The following is a 19282-nucleotide window of genomic DNA, read 5'->3' on the forward strand; positions in this document are numbered from 1 at the left end:
TCCTGTTCTGATCAGGGGAATGATGGATGTTACAGATTCCATCCTGAATTTCCTGTATGCGACCGCTTTGTTTAATCCTTTTAGATTTATAATAGTGCGGAAGGTACCATCTGGTTTTTGTACCAGAAATAGACTGGAATAATAACCCCTTCCTCTTTCTGTACTTGGGACTTCTGTCACAACGCCTAAGTCTATAAGTTGCAGGATACCCTGCCAGATTTTTTCTATTATTTTTGGGCTGTGAGAGGTTATTTTGAACCTCTTTGGAGGGACTGAGGAAAATTCTATCCGGTAGCCATCCCGAATTATATTTAGGGCCCATGGATTTTTTGTAATGGACTCCCACTGGGACAGAAAATTCTGCAGTCTTCCCCCTACTCTGGCGTCATTGTTTATCTTTATTTTGGGGGTTAAGAAGGAAACCTCTGCCTTTTCCCCCCTTCTGGTAACTCCACCTACCCCCCTTTCCTTTGCCCCTATAGGGTCTAGTTTGGGAGTTGGAGGAACAAAAGGGCTTCTTTTTGGTCTCTTCCGGGAACCCCTTTTTTTTGTCTGCAGCCTTTTCCAGGATAGAGTCTAATACGGGTCCAAAAACGTATTCCCCAGAAAACGCTATGGAGCATAGTTTTGCTTTTGATGCTCTATCCCCTCCCCAGGCTTTCATCCACAAAGCTCTCCTTGCGGAATTGGTGAGGGCCGCATCCTTAGCGGCGAACCTCACCGATTCCGCCGAGGCATCCGCCAAGAAGGCCGTGGCAGATTTGAGGAGTGGGATAGAGCTCAATATTTCCTCCCTAGGAGTCTTGTTTTTGATATGTTCTTCTAGTTCGTTAAGCCAAAAACACATAGATCTTGCGACAGATGTTGCGGCTATGTTGGTTTTGACCCCAAACATAGCTGTCTCCCAGGATTTCTTTAGGAGAGAGTCGGCTTTCCTTTCCATTGGGTCCTGTAGTTGTGAAGAGTCCTCAAATGGGAAGGAAGTCTTCTTAACTACTTTCGCCACTTGGATGTCAATTTTGGGGGTCTCGTTAAATAATTTGACGTCCGCTGGATCAAACATAAACCGGTTTCTGAATTCCCGAGATACCCCTAGTCTCCTCTCGGGGTCAGTCCACTCGTCTAAGATCATGTCCTTTAAATTTTCATTCATTGGGAAAACTTTTAACTTTTTTGCTCTGAGTCCCCCGAACATCTCGTCTAAGACGGACCTTGGTTTTTTCACCTCCTCAATCCCCATGGTTGCTCTGACAGCTCCCAATAGGTCCTCCATATCCTCGGAAGAAAAGAAATATTTTTTATTATCTTCCATTATCTCCCCCTCTGATAGAACGTCAAAGTCCACATTCTGTCCAGAGGTGGAGGCCCCCTCGTCCATAATCTCCGAAACAGAGGAGGATGGGGCGGATAATCTAGGTTTTTTTGCAGCAGGAGGTGTAGACGGGGCTGATCTGAGGGAGGCCAAAGAGGACTTAATTTCGTTCTGAATAAGCGTTTTGACCTCGGACAAAATTGACGGCTGCTCCTCTTTTATAAGGTCTTTTATGCAGCTCTGGCAGAGCTTCTTTTTATAGTTCTCGGGAAGCTTCTTATTACAAGTTGCACATCTTTGAACTTTAGACCTTGTTCTGGGCTCTTTAACTCCCTATAAAAGAGAGGAGCAGCCAGGTATCAATAGACAAAACAGCAAGTAAGTCAAAAAAGGATACATCATTTTGTCTTTCCCCACAGGGGAACTCACTGTTGGAGTAGCCGAGGGAGTTTCAGAGTCCATCTGGGCTGTAGAGGCGTCCGGGGCTTCAGGAGCAGACATTAGTGCTGTATGCGCCAGGAGGAAGATCGGTGCCACTGCCTGTTTGAATCTGCCGCCACAAGTAGTCAGTCCGGCGTCTGATGTCACCGCCGTGCGGCCCTTCCGGTCTAAGCTCCGCCCCCTTTCGCCTCCAGCCGCCGGGAGCAGAGAGTAATGCTGAGGCTTCCTGTCGGCGTTCAGCATGCTGCTTCCCTGCGGTCAGCTTCCTCAACATAGGGAAGGGGGACCGCACTGTGGGGAGGGATACAGGCTCCTGGTACAGAAGCGAGATCGGCTCCATATGAATCCCCTGCCCAGCTTTGGACCAGACCGCAGGAGGGCAGGGGACGAGGACGGAATCCTCAGGTATTTTATAAAATAATAAACTTTTTCTTCACCTCCACCAGGAGGGCTCTCTGTGTGGTTGACCCCGTAGGGACAGGAAACACTGAGGGTGAGTGTGGGTGGTGGCCTTTTAAACTCTGTGTGTTCCTGCCCCTACAGAGGTCAAGGGTCAATCTCATAGTAAAGCCGTCATGGTGGACGAAATGGAAATGATGATTATTTTTTATTTATTTTTTTCTTACAAAGTCTCATATTCCACTAACTTGTGACAAAAAATAAAAACTTCCATGAACTCACTATACCCATCACGAAATACCTTGGGGTGTCTTCTTTCCAAAATGGGGTCACTTGTGGGGTAGTTATACTGCCCTGGCATTTTAGGGGGCCAAATGCGTGCGAAGTAGTTTGAAATCAAAATCTGTAAAAAATGGCCGGTGAAATCCGAAAGGTGCTCTTTGGAATGTGGGCCCCTTTGCCCACCTAGGCTGCAAAAAAGTGTCACACATGTGGTATTGCCGTACTCAGGAGAAGTTGGGCAATGTGTTTTGGGGTGTCATTTTACATATACCCATGCTGGGTGAGATAAATATCTTGGTCAAATGCCAACTTTCTATAAAAAAATGGGAAAAGTTGTCTTTTGCCAAGATATTTCTCTCACCCAGCATGGGTATATGTAAAATGACACCCCAAAACACATTGCCCAACTTCTCCTGACTACGGCAATACCAGATGTGTGACACTTTTTTGCAGCCTAGGTGGGCAAAGGGGCCCACATTCCAAAGAGCACCTTTCGGATTTCACCGGCCATTTTTTACAGATTTTGATTTCAAACTATTTCGCACGCATTTGGGACCCTAAAATGCCAGGGCAGTATAACTACCCCACAAGTGACCCCATTTTGGAAAGAAGACACCCCAAGGTATTTCGTGATGGGCATAGTGAGTTCATGGAATTTTTTATTTTTTGTCACAAGTTAGTGGAATATGAGACTTTGTAAGAAAAATAAGAAAAAATCATCATTTTCCGCTAACTTGTGACAAAAAATAAAAAGTTCTATGAACTCACTATGCCCATCAGCGAATACCTTAGGGTGTCTACTTTCCGAAATGGGGTCATTTGTGGGGTGTTTGTACTGTCTGGGCATTGTAGAACCTCAGGAAACATGACAGGTGCTCAGAAAGTCAGAGCTGCTTCAAAAAGCGGAAATTCACATTTTTGTACCATAGTTTGTAAACGCTATAACTTTTACCCAAACCATTTTTTTTTACCCAAACATTTTTTTTTTTATCAAAGACATGTAGAACGATAAATTTAGAGAAAAATTTATATATGGATGTCGTTTTTTTTGCAAAATTTTACAACTGAAAGTGAAAAATTTCATTTTTTTGCAAAAAAATCGTTAAATTTCGATTAATAACAAAAAAAGTAAAAATGTCAGCAGCAATGAAATACCACCAAATGAAAGCTCTATTAGTGAGAAGAAAAGGAGGTAAAATTCATTTGGGTGGTAAGTTGCATGACCGAGCAATAAATTGTAAAAGTAGTGTAGTGCAGAAGTGTAAAAAGTGGTCTGGTCATTAAGGGTGTTTAAGCTAGGGGGGCTGAAGTGGTTATATGGGTTGTCTCCCTTCAGCAAATGGCATTTACATGTAGACAAGATTAATACAAGGCACTTACTAACATATTGTGATTGTCCATATTGCCTAATTTGCTGTCTTGATTAATTTTCCCATTACATTATTCACTGCTCGTTTCCATGGTTACGACCACCCTGCAATCCAGCATCAATGGCCTCTCTTCCACACTTTAGGAAAAATTGCCGACCTCTCTGGTGGTGGGGAAAGTGGGAGATCACATTGGTTGATGCTTTTTCTTATAGTGTGCAAGCACGACCACCTCTGCTGGATTGCAGGGTGGTCCTAACCATGGAAACAAGCAGTGTATAATGTGATGGAAAAATGAATCCAGCCAGTAAAGAAGGCAATATGAACAATCACAATACATTAGTAAATACATTAATGGTGTGGGGGGGGGGGGGGGGGGGGGCACACTGCGCCTCCTGAATCTTTATTGGTGGCCACAGTCCCTCCCCTCCTCCTCCCCTCTCTTCTCTTATTGGTGACAGCAGCAGCACAGGGGGGAGGGAGGGACTGCTTCCTTCTCCCCTGTGCTGCTAACGGAACATGGCGCGCGCTGAGAGCAGTGCGTGCCATGTTCTGTGATACTAGGCTGCACAGTAGCGCTAGTATCAGTAAAAGTCAAATCCCAGAAAGTCTACAGAAGTATCTATTGGGTAACGATAATTCGATACCCGGTGCAACCCTACTTGGCACATTTCTTTTCATCACCTGTAGGCCATAGGCTTGTTTCTAGCCTTTTTTGCTACCTGTGGTGAATAGCAAAAAGACAAATGTCTGCAATGGAACACATAGAAGTCCCATCTCATGTATATGTATTCTTAAAGAGAAGAAAAGATGAAGAGAAGATGAAACATGCTATACCTAGAGTTTTGATACGCTATATACAGTATATAGACTTTTTTTATATTTTACTAAAGACTCTAAACTAACATCTGGCGGCAGTCTTTTTGTGAAAAAAAATAACGGAAACGGGACGAATCCATTTTGTAGCCCATAGACTTCTATCATGACAGAATAAAAAACGGAATGCCTCTAAAGGCATTCCGTTATGCATTCCGTCATAGAATTGCGTTATGGTCCGTGGTAACAGAATCCATAACGCAATCCACCTTTTACCAGTAAACGAAGCGTGAACGAATTTCAAAATATGAAATTCGCTCATCTCTATTGATGTACTCTACTTCATATATTATACTTGCACTTGTGAGAGGAACAACAGAAGTTGGCGGAGCCTGCAATATCATAGTGCAGAACACTATACCGGTCCAGCAGAACCAAATACCACGGTGCAGCACAAAATACTGCTACCGGCGTCACAATATTCAACTGAGGATGGCGATACAGTTGAATTCAGGAGCGCACCCGCTGGCCAGGTACATAGGAGAGAATCAGATCATTGTGTACCCAGCTGGTGGCTTTGATGAGGGCTTGGGTGGCCCCCTAAGGCATCGGGCCACCGGGAAATTTCCCTGTAGGGGTCTATGGCCAATCCGCCCCTGCATCCCGCACAAATAACTCAAAATGGCTTCCACCATTTTACAGATCCAATCAGAAGACACAGAAGATGAAGGAGAATCACATGACTTCGGGCAGCACCCCAACACAGCGCGCTTGTCCATAATACCTTTAAGTCAGCCTCAGCCAATCATGAGGGTCTCCTGTCGAAGAGTCCACCCAGAAAATTCCTGGTCCAGAATGCCCACCCATGCAATACTACAAAAAATGTCCTGCCCACATTACAACCCCATCTGATAAATATGTGTAATGCTGCCCTAGAGGTACACGTCTCCCATGGTTTCCCTCTAATATACCACATACTGATTCTTTAAAAATAGGATATTATATTGAATAGTAATAGTAAAGTTTTTGAGGGAATTCCAAAATCCACTCCAGGGCGAAACTTATTATTCTTCTGTTACTCGACTGTTCCAGAACTGTCCACCAGCCCCATGTGTGCAACATAATAGGAATAAATCAAGAGCCCTCCCTTCCATGTTTTACCAGTTTACATTCTCTATATCTCTATAAATGTCCATAGGGGATTTCAGGTGGGACCAGCATCTAAATAGCAAGCTATAGTCAGAAGCACCAGGCAGATAGGAGTAGGAATAATATTGTACCTCACAGGTAATATAGGGGATAGGATTATTTAAATTGCATTTCTATTTTCTTAGGCTGAATTCTTTTTCACCAATGATTTTTTTCTGGACTGGCAGACTGCACAATGTTACAGATGCAGGTTTTAAACACCGGCACATTAGCATTAAACAAGCAAAGACAGCCCTAGTTATTCCATTGCATGGACTCCCATATATGTTACGTTTCTAAACTCCTAATATCCTGTTTCTCTTCCTCAATTAACTTCTTTCACCCTGAGCAGTTAGGTAGGCCTACCCTGAAAAGTGGAAACTTGGACTAAAGTGGGGTTAGGTGAGATCCTCTCGTTCTTTACTAGGGATCCATACATGGAAGTTTGGACTTAAAGAGCATCTGTCAGCATATTTGTACCTATGAAACTGGCTGACCTGCTGCACTTGGCAGCTGAGGGCATCTGTGTTGGTCCATGTTCATATGTGCCTGCATTGCTGAGAATTTAATTTGATTATATATAAATGAGCCTCTAGGAGTAAAGGGGGCGTTGCTGTTACACCTAGAGGCTCTGCTCTCTCTGCAACTGCCGCACCCTCTCCACTTTAATTGACAGGGCCAGGCGTAACGTCGTTTTACTGCATGGTCCTGTCAATCAAAGTGGAGAGGGTGCGGCAGTTGGAGAGAGATGAACCTCTAGGAGTAATGGAACGCCCTTGTTGCTCCTAGAGATTCATTTGCATATATTAAAACATAATTTTTCTCAGCAATGCGGGCACATATGAACATGGGACCAACACAGATGCCTTCAGCTGCCAAGTGCACATGTAACAGGTCAGCCAATTTTATAGGTACAAATCTGCTGAAAGATGCCCTTTAGGGCTCATTCAGACGGCCGTATGCTGTCCGCAAAAATACTGAATGCTATCCGTTTTTTTGCGGATCCGCAAAAAAACGGATATGCAAAAAAACGGATAGCATTCAGTATTTTTGCGGACCCATAGACTTCAATGAGGCCATGTCCTGATTTTCACGGACAAGTATAGGACATGTTTAATTTTTTTTGCGGATCCGCAAAAAAACGGATAGCATTCAGTATTTTTGTGGACAGCATACGGCCGTCTGAATGAGCCCTTAGCCAGATGAATCTCCACATTACAGTCCACAGAGTAGTGCCTGATTGGTGGTCGGATGCACTAACGATGTTGGAATCAGAAAGTAGTCAGAGCTGTGAGTCAGAACGGAAAGGTAAACCAAGAAGACAAGTCAAGTAATTAAGTCAGAGTCAGGAGCCTAGGCCAAAGGCCAAAACCAGAGACAATCCAAGGGGTGAGGCAAGAATCAAAGTCCAAGATACTAGAATTGTAGTAAATTTTCAGGCTAAAGGCAGGGTCCAGAAACAGGAACTGATACTCAGGCAAGGGTTACAAAACTGTGGCCTATTTAAATAGGCCACCAGGCTTGTTTTATCAGGACAACCAAATTGCCTAGTTGCCATGACAATGGCGGGCACATCATCAAGACACAGAAATCAAAGTAGCTCTAGTTCTAATCACCCCAAACAGCTTGCTGCAGATAAGGCGCTAGCTTAGCTATAATCCTAAATTATGTCTCAAGGCCTGTTTAACAGGTCAAGCATTGACTTAGCTTCCATTGTGTCACAGGAAGCACAGATTTCTTTTCTTTACTTTTGGAAAGCTACTTTGCATACCTTTTTACCGTAGGTGCATTGCAAGGCTTATAAAACTCCTAACATCCACTAGGCCCTCTCCACAAGGAGGAAATGTACCAACCCACAAACCCGGATCAAGACAGAGGAACAGTGCTGGCACAAGAATATGCAACAACAGCAGAATATTTAGACCTAGCATTTTTGACCTTCGGGTTGGCTTTATTGTATTAAATGCAGGCTGGCAATTTGTCCTGAATGACTGCATTACTGGGTTTTTATATAGCAGCCATATACCAGAGATGGCGTTATTGGGGGTGCAAACTGGCCAGGGCCCTGATCCCAAAGGAAACACATCAGTACTGGTCCCTTTAAGTTTCTCACGACCACACGACCACCTACTATGATCCAGCACAGCACTGATGACGCTCTCTGCCCTATCATGGAAAGAATTATATGGCTGTTTAATTACAGCTGCATAGTTCTCTCTTTCCCTTCTTACACTTTAGTGCAGGGAGGAAACAGGAAGCTGAACCATTCCCTATGTGCCAGCTTCCTGCTACGAAAGATAGTGTGAGAGGGGCACATACAGAGCGGTTTCTGAAGAGGAAGGAGCAGCCTGTGAGAGGACATAAGAACATTCTGTGTAGAGGAGGAGCAGCCTGTGAGAGGACATAAGAACATTCTGTGTAGAGGAGGAGCAGTCTGTGAGATAGTGGGGCATGAGGAGGAGTCTGTGTAAGAGAGAGGAGCATGGAGAGTAGTCTATGTGAAATGGGTGTCCATTGGGAGCAGTTTTTGAAAGAGGGGTGGCATGAAGAACAACTTGAGTGACAGAGGGAACCATTGGAGCAGTCTGTGATAGAGAAGAGTGCATGGAGAGCAGATTGTGTAATAGAGTGAGTGGAATGGAGGAGCTGTACATATGCTCGCTCTGCAATGTCAGTAGCAAACAGGTAAACATTGAACACCTTATAAGGAGGATACCGATAGTCATATGCCCACCAATCTCCTACTGATAACCTATTTTAAGAATAGGTCATCACCTTGACATTTTGGAAGTTGGGGGAAAGGAGTGGCAGGCAAAGGTCCTTGACAGATTACTTTTCAGTGAATAGTCTACATGGCAGCCATTAAAATAAATACACAGATAGGACAAGTTGTCCTAAAGAAAGGAAACCCATCATAGTGGCTCCCTGCTCTGGTGATTATAGTGGGGTCCTCACCAGGGTATCCCCTCTATTATACTCAACTTCCCTAACATGTGGACAGTCTACAGCAGGAAACTCTGCAAAAAAGATGTCCTCCCAGAAATGGCCATATATCAGTGTTATTTCTGTATAGTTACAATGACAAGTCATTCAGAGCAATGCTTCACATATTGAAACACTTTACATGAAGAACAATTCCCTGATATAATGTTATACTCAAAGCTAAAACCAAGATCTATATGTATAGATAATTAAATCCCAGATGGTCGGCCTGGTGTATGGGCTTCAACTTCAGCAGACAGCCCTCCACACAATAGTGGAGATACCTCATCTTACCTGTGAGAGGGGGGCCTCCATATAGAGATAAGGACATGTGGTGTTTACTGCATGTCTGCAGAGACCTCAAAGTATAGAAACATAGAAACATAGAATGTGTCGGCAGATAAGAACCATTTGGCCCATCTAGTCTGCCCAATATACTGAATACTATGAATAGCCCCTGGCCCTATCTTATATGAAGGATGGCCTTATGCCTATCCCATGCATGCTTAAACTCCTTCACTGTATTTGCAGCTACCACTTCTGCAGGAAGGCTATTCCATGCATCCACTACTCTCTCAGTAAAGTAATACTTCCTGATATTACTTTTAAACCTTTGCCCCTCTAATTTAAAACTATGTCCTCTTGTAGCAGTTTTTCTTCTTTTAAATATTCTCTCCTCTTTTACCTTGTTGATTCCCTTTATGTATTTAAAAGTTTCTATCATATCCCCTCTGTCTCGTCTTTCTTCCAAGCTATACATGTTAAGGTCCTTTAATCTTTCCTGGTAAATTTTATCCTGTAATCCATGTACCAGTTTAGTAGCTCTTCTCTGAACTCTCTCCAAAGTATCAATATCCTTCTGGAGATATGGTCTCCAATACTGAGCACAATACTCCAAATGAGGTCTCACTAGTGCTCTGTAGAGCGGCATGAGCACCTCCCTCTTTCTACTGGTAACGCCTCTCTCTATACACCCAAGCATTCTGCTAGCATTTCCTGCTGCTCTATGACATTGTCTGCCTACCTTTAAGTCTTCTGAAATAATGACCCCTAAATCCCTTTCCTCAGATACTGAGGTTAGGACTGTATCACTGATTTTATATTCTGCTCTTGGGTTTTTACACCCCAGGTGCATTATCTTGCACTTATCAACATTAAGTTTTAGTTGCCAGATTTTTGACAATTCCTCTTGTTTTCCTAAATCCTTTTCATTTTGGTGTATCCCTCCAGGAACATCAACCCTGTTACAAGTCTTTGTGTCATCAGCAAAAAGACACACCTTACCATCGAGGCCTTCTGCAATTTTGCTGATAAAGATATTAAACAATATGGGTCCCAGAACAGATCCCTGAGGTACCCCACTGGTAACAAGACCATGGTCTGAATATACTCCATTGACTACAACCCTCTGTTGTCTGTCCCTCAGCCACTGCCTAATCCATTCAACAATATGGGAGTCCAAGCCCAAAGACTGCAATTTATTGATAAGCCTTCTATGTGGGACAGTATCAAAAGCCTTACTAAAGTCTAGATAAGCGATGTCTACTGCACTTCCGCCATCTATTATTTTAGTCACCCAATCAAAAAAATCAATAAGATTAGTTTGACATGATCTCCCTGAAGTAAACCCATGCTGTTTTTCATCTTTCAATCCATGGGATTTTAGATGTTCCACAATCCTCTCCTTAAGTATGGTTTCCATTAATTTCCCCACTATTGATGTCAGGCTTACTGGCCTATAGTTGCCCGATTCCTCCCTACTACCTTTCTTGTGAATGGGCACAACATTTGCTAATTTCCAATCTTCTGGGACGACTCCTGTTGCCAGTGATTGGTTAAATAAATCTGTTAATGGTTTTGCTAGTTCGTCGCTGAGCTCTTTTAATAGCTTTGGGTGTATCCAATCAGGCCCCTGTGACTTATTTGTATTAATTTTAGACAGCTGACTTAGAACCTCTTCCTCTGTAAAGACACATGCATCAAAAGATTCATTAGTCTTCTTTCCTAACTGAGGTCCTTTTCCTTCATTTTCCTTTATAAAAACTGAACAGAAGTATTCATTGAGGCAGTCAGCTAGTTCTTTATCTTCTTCCATATACCTTCCTTCTTTTGTTTTTAATTTTGTAATTCCTTGTTTTAGTTTCCTTTTGAAGACGATGATATAATCTAGGAATTCTCTGCCATTTATACAGTTTGTGTTACTACTGATTCTGTGTTACCTAAAGGAAGAACCCAACCTACACCTAGAAGAAGACCACAACTCTACACCTACAAGAAGACCCTAGCCTAAACCTAGAAGAAGATCAAAGCTACACCCATTAGAAAAAAACAAGCAACACCTAGAAGAAGCTAGCAGCTAGAAGACTCCAGCGACTCCAACAAGGAGAAACCTTCTGAATTTCAGTAGTAGTGGCCCCTAATATAATATTAGTATTAGTAATAGTATGATAAATACACTGCTCAAAAAAATAAAGGGAACACAAAAATAACACATCCTAGATCTGAATTAATTCAATATTCTTCTGAAATACTTTGTTCTTTACATAGTTGAATGTGCTGACAACAAAATCACACAAAAATAAAAAAATGGAAATCAAATTTTTCAACCCATGGAGGTCTGGATTTGGAATCACACTCAAAATTAAAGTGGAAAAACACACTACAGGCTTATCCAACTTTGATGTAATGTCCTTAAAACAAGTCAAAATGAGGCTCAGTAGTGTGTGTGGCCTCCACGTGCCTGTATGACCTCCCTACAACGCCTGTGCATGCTCCTGATGAGGTGGCGGACGGTCTCCTGAGAGCACAGGGCGCCAGTGGCGAATTTGCCAATCTTGGTGTTCTCTGGCAAATGCCAAACGTCCTGCACGGTGTTGGGCTGTAAGCACAACCCCCACCTGTGGACGTCGGGCCCTCATATCACCTTCATGGGGTCTGTAACTGACCGTTTGAGCAGACATATGCACATTTGTGGCCTGCTGGAGGTCATTTTGCAGGGCTCTGGCAGTGCTCCTCCTGTTCCTCCTTGCACAAAGGCGGAGGTAGCAGTCCTGCTGCTGGGTTGTTGCCCTCCTATAGCCTCCTCCACGTCTCCTGATGTACTGGCCTGTCTCCTGGTAGCGCCTCCATGCTCTGGACACTACGCTGACAGACACAGCAAACCTTCTTGCCACAGCTCTCATTGATGTGCCATCCTGGATAGGCTGCACTACCTGAGCCACTTGTGTGGGTTGTAGACTCCGTCTCATGCTACCACTAGAGTGAAAGCACCGCCAGCATTCAAAAGTGACCAAAACATAAGCCAGGAAGCATAGGAACTGAGAAGAAGTCTGTGGTTACCACCTGCAGAACCACTCCTTTATTGGGGGTGTCTTGCTAATTGCCTATAATTTCCACCTGTTGTCTATCCCATTTGCACAACAGCATGTGAAATTGATTGTCACTCAGTGTTGCTTCCTAAGTGGACAGTTTGATTTCACAGAAGTGTGATTGACTTGGAGTCGCATTGTGTTGTTTAAGTGTTCCCTTTATTTTTTTGAGCAGTGTACTAAGAACTATGGAGAGAATTAGTAGTTAGCATCAGGAATGCTCCATATGTGGTTATAGTTATAGTCAGATAGTCCAGCAGAGAATGAGACTGTTAATCAATTATCAATTCTACTTTATTATGACATGTAGGGAAATTTAAACAGAAGTGTAAGCAATATCATCATTATTAGTATTATTAGGTAGATTGCATGGAAAAGTTGCCACTAGATATGTTGTAGAAGTGTCCTGCTGAGCCTCTGTCATGCAATGGACATAGACACTTAAAATATCACTTCTAAAGGAGCCTTAAATAAGAAAACCTTGACTATTGGTCCAACCTGATCTAATAGAGGGTGTTAGGCTTCTAGTATGTGATGTATATTGTATACAGACAGAGAAGTGATTGGGAATCTGTATATTGCTTAGCAAGGGACAGCTTTCATGACTGATCGATGCAGTGATTTGTATCTGATTTCCATGTATTGAATTTTAGATATCAGAAAGGAAAGAACTAGACGACAGATATAAGACAAGAGCTAAATGATGACTTGTGACATGTGTGACCTGACCCGAGTTGTCATCTAGATCTTGCTTGATATTTATATAGTGATACCAGCACATTCCTGATTTATTCTATATTTCTAGAAGCTTAAAACCATATGTGAAGTCCAGCAGTGAATATAATTCTAGTCATAGCGTAAAATCTAGTGATTCTAGAGCAATAAAGGTTTATTTATAAGTAACATTTCTTTCCCATTCAGGAGGGTAGCGAGGAAGCATTGAAAAACTATAAGGAAAAAAATAGAATATGTAAAAGACAAATAAAAGCAGCCAAACTAGAGACAGAGAGATTCATTGTCAAAGAGAGTAAAACTAACCCTAAAATGTTCTTCAATTATATAAATGGTAAAAAGCATAAATCTGAAGGTGTCGGCCCTTTACAGGGTGATGAGGGAGGAGTTGCAGACAGCGAAGAGGAGAAAGCAAAGCTATTTCATATTTTTTTCTCCACTATTCCACTATTATTCACTGAGGAAAATAAACTGTCAATTCCCCATTAAAAGTGCCCTGTTTGACCCAGGAAGAAGTACTGGGGCATCTTAAAAAGATTAAAATTAACAAATTGCCGGAACCAGATGGCATACACCCCCATATCGTAAGAGAATTGAGTAATGTCATAGCCAGGCCCTTATTTCTGATATTTAAGCACTCTATATTGACAGGGAGTGTTCCACAGGATTGGCGCATAGCAAATGTGGTGCCAATATTCAAAAAGGGGCCAAAAACAGAGCCCGGAAACTTTAGGCCGGTAAGTTTAACATCTGTCATGGGTAAACTGTTTGAAGGTTTTCTATGAGATGCTATCTTGGAGTGCCTCAATGAAAATAAGCAAATAACGCCATATCACCATGGTTTATGAGGATGCTTGGACTGGGGGAAAATGTCTTTATGTGGTGTAAGACGTCACCAAGGTTCCTGGCCTCGGTGGAGTAAGAGACAGTTTTTATGTGTCAGCAGCAGTTGCTGTTTGACACCTTGATACTTAGTATGGCTGAAAATAGCTGATCCAGAACGGCTCTTACTGGGAGTCGTCAAAGTGCTGGGTGGGTGACTACTCCCCACGGTCCAGGCCAGGTTTTGGCAGCACCTGGCTGTTCTTAAATAGGCAGCTGGGCTCAGCAGAGATGTCTCTGTTTTTGGGATCTGAGGCTTTGTGCCGTGCTGGAGGTCTGAGAGTCGCACGCTGGGGAAACAGGCCCCCTAAAGCCTGCTGTGGACTACTGGAGGCATAACTGCCAGCAAGGTGACTTGTGTTATATGAATTTTCCATTGTGTGTGAATTAACACCAAGACTGCAAAGTTACATGCTGTTTTGTGCGATTGCCTCAAGTGTGAATAAACACTGATATTTTGCATTAGGAACTTGTATTTTGCCTCAGTACTGCGCCCGCTTACCCTATCTACCAGAGCGAAACCCCACAGTGGGAAAGTAATTGTCTCAGTGATAGAAAACAGAGGGTGGTTATTAATGGTACACACTCAGATTGGGTCACAGTCACCAGTAGGGTACCACAGTGGTCAGTATTGGGCCCTATTCTCTTCAATATATTTATTAATGATCTTGTAGAAAGCTTGCACAGTAAAATATGAATTGTTGCAGATGACACTAAACTGTGTAAAGTAATTAACACGGAAGAGGACAGTATACTGCTACAAAGGGATCTAGATAGATTGGAGGCTTGGGCAGAGAAGTGGCAGATGAGGTTTAACACTTACAAATGAAGGTTATGCACATGGGAAGGAAAAATACATATCACAAGTACATACTAAATGGAAAAGGACTTAGGAATTTCAGTGAACAGCAAACCAAGCTGTAGAAACCAGTGTCAGGCAGATGCTGCCAAGGCCAATAAGATAATGGATAGCATCAAAAGGGGAATAGATGCCTGTGATGAGAATATAGTCCTGCCACTTTACAAATCACTAGTCAGACCACACATGGAGTACTGTGTACAGTTCTGGGCTCCTGTGAAGAAGGCAGACATAGCAGAGCTGGAGAGGGCATAGAGAAGGGCAACTAAAGTAATAGCTGAAATGGGGGGACTACAGTACCCAGAAAGATTATCAAAATTTGGGTTATTCACCTTAGAAAAAAGATAAATAAGGGGAGATCTAATAATTATGTATAAATATATCAGGGGGCAGTACAGAGATCTCTCCCATCATCTATTTATTCTGAGGACTGTGACTGTGACAAGGGGACATCCTCTGCGTCTGGAGGAAAGAAGGTTTGTACACAAACATAGAAGAGCATTCTTTACGGTAAGAGCAGTGAGACTATGGAACTCTCTGCCTGAGGAGGTGGTGATGGTGAGTTCACTAAAAGAGTTCAAGAGGGGCCTGGATGTATTTCTGGAGCGTAATAATATTACAGGCTATAGCTACTAGAGAAGGGTTGTTTGTTGATCCAGGGAGTTATTCTGATTGCCTGATTGGAGTGATTTGGCTTCTACCTTACATAGGTCTTTTTGCCTTTTTCTGGATCAACTTGCAGGATAACAGGCAGAACTGGATGGACAAATGCCTTTTAAACTATGTTACTATGTTACATATTGACATTCATGCGCAAAGATAATTTCTTGTATTTTGTCCCTTTTAACCAAAACCTTATCTAGGAAACATTTCTCAACTAATTTTCAGCAAAATGTTCTTTGATACAGAACGAATAATCATTCATGATATTTATTCTGAAAATTGTTCAGTATGAATTCCTGATATCAAGTACATCATCCTGATAATCTCCTCATGTAAATGGTCCTGTACATCAGCTAGCTGACACTATGAGCAGAGAATAAAGCTAAATTTTCAGCACCTTTTTAGATACTTTCTCTTAATGAGCATCGGGCTTCTCTTCATCTTGGTGAAATATCAAGTTACAGTAAGTCTGTTTAAGACCGCACAACAAAACTATATGATGTATGCATGGCGCAGGTTTAATGCTTCTGCGATCTAGTATGATAGGTGAATATACTTCCCTCACACCTACTCTCATGAGTCTGATATACAGAATAGGCAAGTTACAGTCATTCTCAATTCTCTTGTTATCTGTGAACCATTATAAAACCCTCCTAAAATTGCCTCTTCATAGACCTAGTTATAGAAGACACAGTGCTGTGTCCATAGAATCTCAAAAAGTAGCTTTACACAGAGATAAGTAAATAGATAAATGATTTAAGAATAATGTCTTAAACTTCTAGGGTTTAGTGCCATGAGGGGGTGGAAGTAATGCTGTTCATATAAAAAAAAAAAAGATTCCTTCCCACTCTCTGTAGGATTTGGCACAGCCGGGGTTGGGAGTGGTGCTGTTTATATAGTGGTGCTCCTTCCCAATCTCTGTAGGGTTTGACACAAACAGGTGGTGGGGGCAGGGCCGGCGCTATAATAAGGCAGACCAAGCGGCTGCCTGAGGGCGCAGAGAAGGGAGGGTCACAGGGGCGGAAAAATAAAACTTTTTTTAAAATAAATAACTTGCGAAGTTGCCGTGCGGCCCCGGCCCTCAATCACAGAGCGGCACGCAACACGGTTACGGGGTCAAGGGGGTGTGACTTGCAAGTGGCGCAGCGGACAGCAGCAACTGGAGCGGAGGTCTGGAGTGGAGCTGTTGGTGACTTTGAGTCTGTGACAGTGACTCACACAGCCAGGCCCAGACCAGACGGATAGCCAACTGACGTAGGTGGCACTGGCAGGTGATGAGTGCAGAGTGGAGCACATAATGTTTTTACATAACAGAACATTAATGGGGGGTGACATGATGGGAGGGGGGACAAGACAATTGGACAAATGTCTGTAGTCTGTCTGTGCGGCCCACGAGGAGAAATGTGACATGGGGGGGTGAAATGGACATGATGGAGGGGGAGAAATGTGACATTGAGGGGGGAGAAATGTGACATAAAGGGGAGAGAAATGTGACATGGGGGGGGTGATGTGACAGAGGGTATTATGTTATATAGGAGGGCGGAGAAATGTGACATTGAGGGGGTGAAATGTGACATGGAGGGCTAATGTCACATAGGTGATTTGACATGGAAGAAATGTGACATTGAGGGGGAGAAATGTGACATTGAGGGGGAGAAATGCGACATGGATGGAGGGGGAGAAATGTGACATTGAGGGGGAGAAATCTGACATGGGGGGGTGATGTGGCATGGATGGAGGAGGGAGAAATCTGACATGGGGGGTGATGTGACATGGATGGAGGGGGGAGAAATTTGACATTGAGGGGGAGAAATGTGACATGGATGGAGGGGGGAGAAATGTGACATTGAGGGGGAGAAATGTGACATTGAGGGGGAGAAATGCGACATGGATGGAGGGGGGAGAAATGTGACATTGAGGGGGTGAAATGTTACATAGGTGATTTGACATGGAGGGGGAGAAATGTGACATGGAGTGGATGGGGAGAAATGTGACATGGGGGGAGGCGCCAAAATGTAGCTTTGCTTGTGTTGACAAAAATCCTTGCACCGGCCCTAGGTGGGGGTGGTGCTGTTCATATAACGGTGCTCCTTCCACTCTCTGTAGGGTTAGGCACAAACAGGGGTGGGGGTGGTGCTGTTCATGTAATGGTGCTTCCTTGCTGCCCCTTGTAGGGTTTAGTGCCACAAGGGGGTGGAAGGGGTGCTGGTTATAAACTGGTGATCCGTCCCACGCTCTGTAAGGTTTGGCACAATCGGGGGTGGGGGTGGTGCTGTTCATATAACGGTGCTCCTTCCCACTCTCTGTAGGGTTTAGCACAAGCAGGGGTTGGAGGTTATGCTGTTCATATAATGGTGCTTCCTTCCTGCCCCCCTGTAGGGTTTAGTGCCACAAGGGGCTGGGAGTGGTGCTGTTCATATAATGATGCTCCTTCCCACTCTCTGTAGGGTTTGGCACAACCGGGGGTGGGAGTGGTGCTGTTCATATAACAATGCTTCCTTCCTGCCCCCTGTAAGGTTTAGTACCACAAGGGGGTGGGGTGGTGCTGTTCATAAAACAGTGCTCCTTCCCACTCTCTGCAGGGTTTGGCATAACCAGGGGGTTTATATAACGGTGCTTCCTTCCTGACCCCTGTAAGGTTCAAAGCCACAAGATGATCGGAGTGGTGCTGTGCATAAAACGCTGCTCCTTCCCACACTCTGTACAGTTTGGCATAACTGAGGCTGGGGGTGGTGCTGTTCCTTCCTGCCCCCTGCCCTTCCTTCCTGTCCCCTGTAGGATTGGTGTAAGCAGGGTTGTCATCAGAGATTTTCATATAGCTACAGTGTTTAGGCCTCTATAACATAACCTCTTATAGAGGTAAATATGGACAGTGGTGCATATACACATACTATAGTGTATATACACCCTTCCACCTACGGTAGTGGTGATATCACAATATGGCTGACCTCTGAACTTCACATGCATATAGCCACATAACATAGTGTCCCCACTAGAGTGGTATAATAGTATATGTGCCGTAGAGGATAGCCTATATATAAACCTTACTGCAGTCTTGACTATATCACCCTGATGGTAGCCATGGCTACAGGAATGGTTGTGATGTAGTAACTGATGTGGAGGATAATTTGTTTGATAAGTGAGATGAATGTAAAATATTGACATGTTTGTAAGATGTCTTGTGATTGATAGATAGATATTTGATCATAGACTTGATTGATGGTTTTAAGCTTCAGAAGCACAATCCATGTAACCTTATACAAATGCTGGTCATTACTGTCATCTGGTTCTTTCCTTTTCTGGTCTCCTGTCCTGGGATTGTAGGGTTTTATCACAGATAGAAGAGATAATTTGTGGGAGGTAGACCGGCTATTGGCCAGGTCCCTCAGACCCTTGGAGGGTGGAGCAGTTGTAATCTATGTGCTTCTAGAGGAAGAGGATCAGGGAGGGGTAATCTATATGTTTTTTTTTTTTAATCAAATCGTTTTTATTAAGCCAATAAAGACAAATTTACAGAAAACAATACATTGTCTTTTCTTACTTTATCCACTTTGTGGAATCAGTGTACAGCAGTATCATATCAATACCAACACGTTTATAAATCATACAACAGCATATCACATATACACACGCAGAAACAAATATAGAGACCAAGAGTAATAAATGTCTAGACCCTCCCAGAACCCCTCCCGTCCCCCCCCCACCCATCCCTACACCCACCCCTACACCCACCCCGCCCTGTAAACTAGTCTTGAACCAATCAGAGCCTAAATAACCACATGAGTATGAGATAACCATTCACTCCACAATTTGTCAAACTTCTGAGGACACCCTCTCTTCACATACACCCTTTTTTCCAATACCAGCATATCATGCACCTTCCTCTCAAACTCTCCCAGTGTAGGCGGACTCCCCTGGATCCATCTCATAGCCACCAGCTTTCTAGCCACATACAGCAACCTTCCCACTGCCACCTTGACAGATTCAGTCC

The sequence above is a fragment of the Bufo bufo genome, chromosome 2 (assembly GCF_905171765.1).
Source record: "Bufo bufo chromosome 2, aBufBuf1.1, whole genome shotgun sequence".
NCBI classification, from domain to species: domain Eukaryota; kingdom Metazoa; phylum Chordata; class Amphibia; order Anura; family Bufonidae; genus Bufo; species Bufo bufo.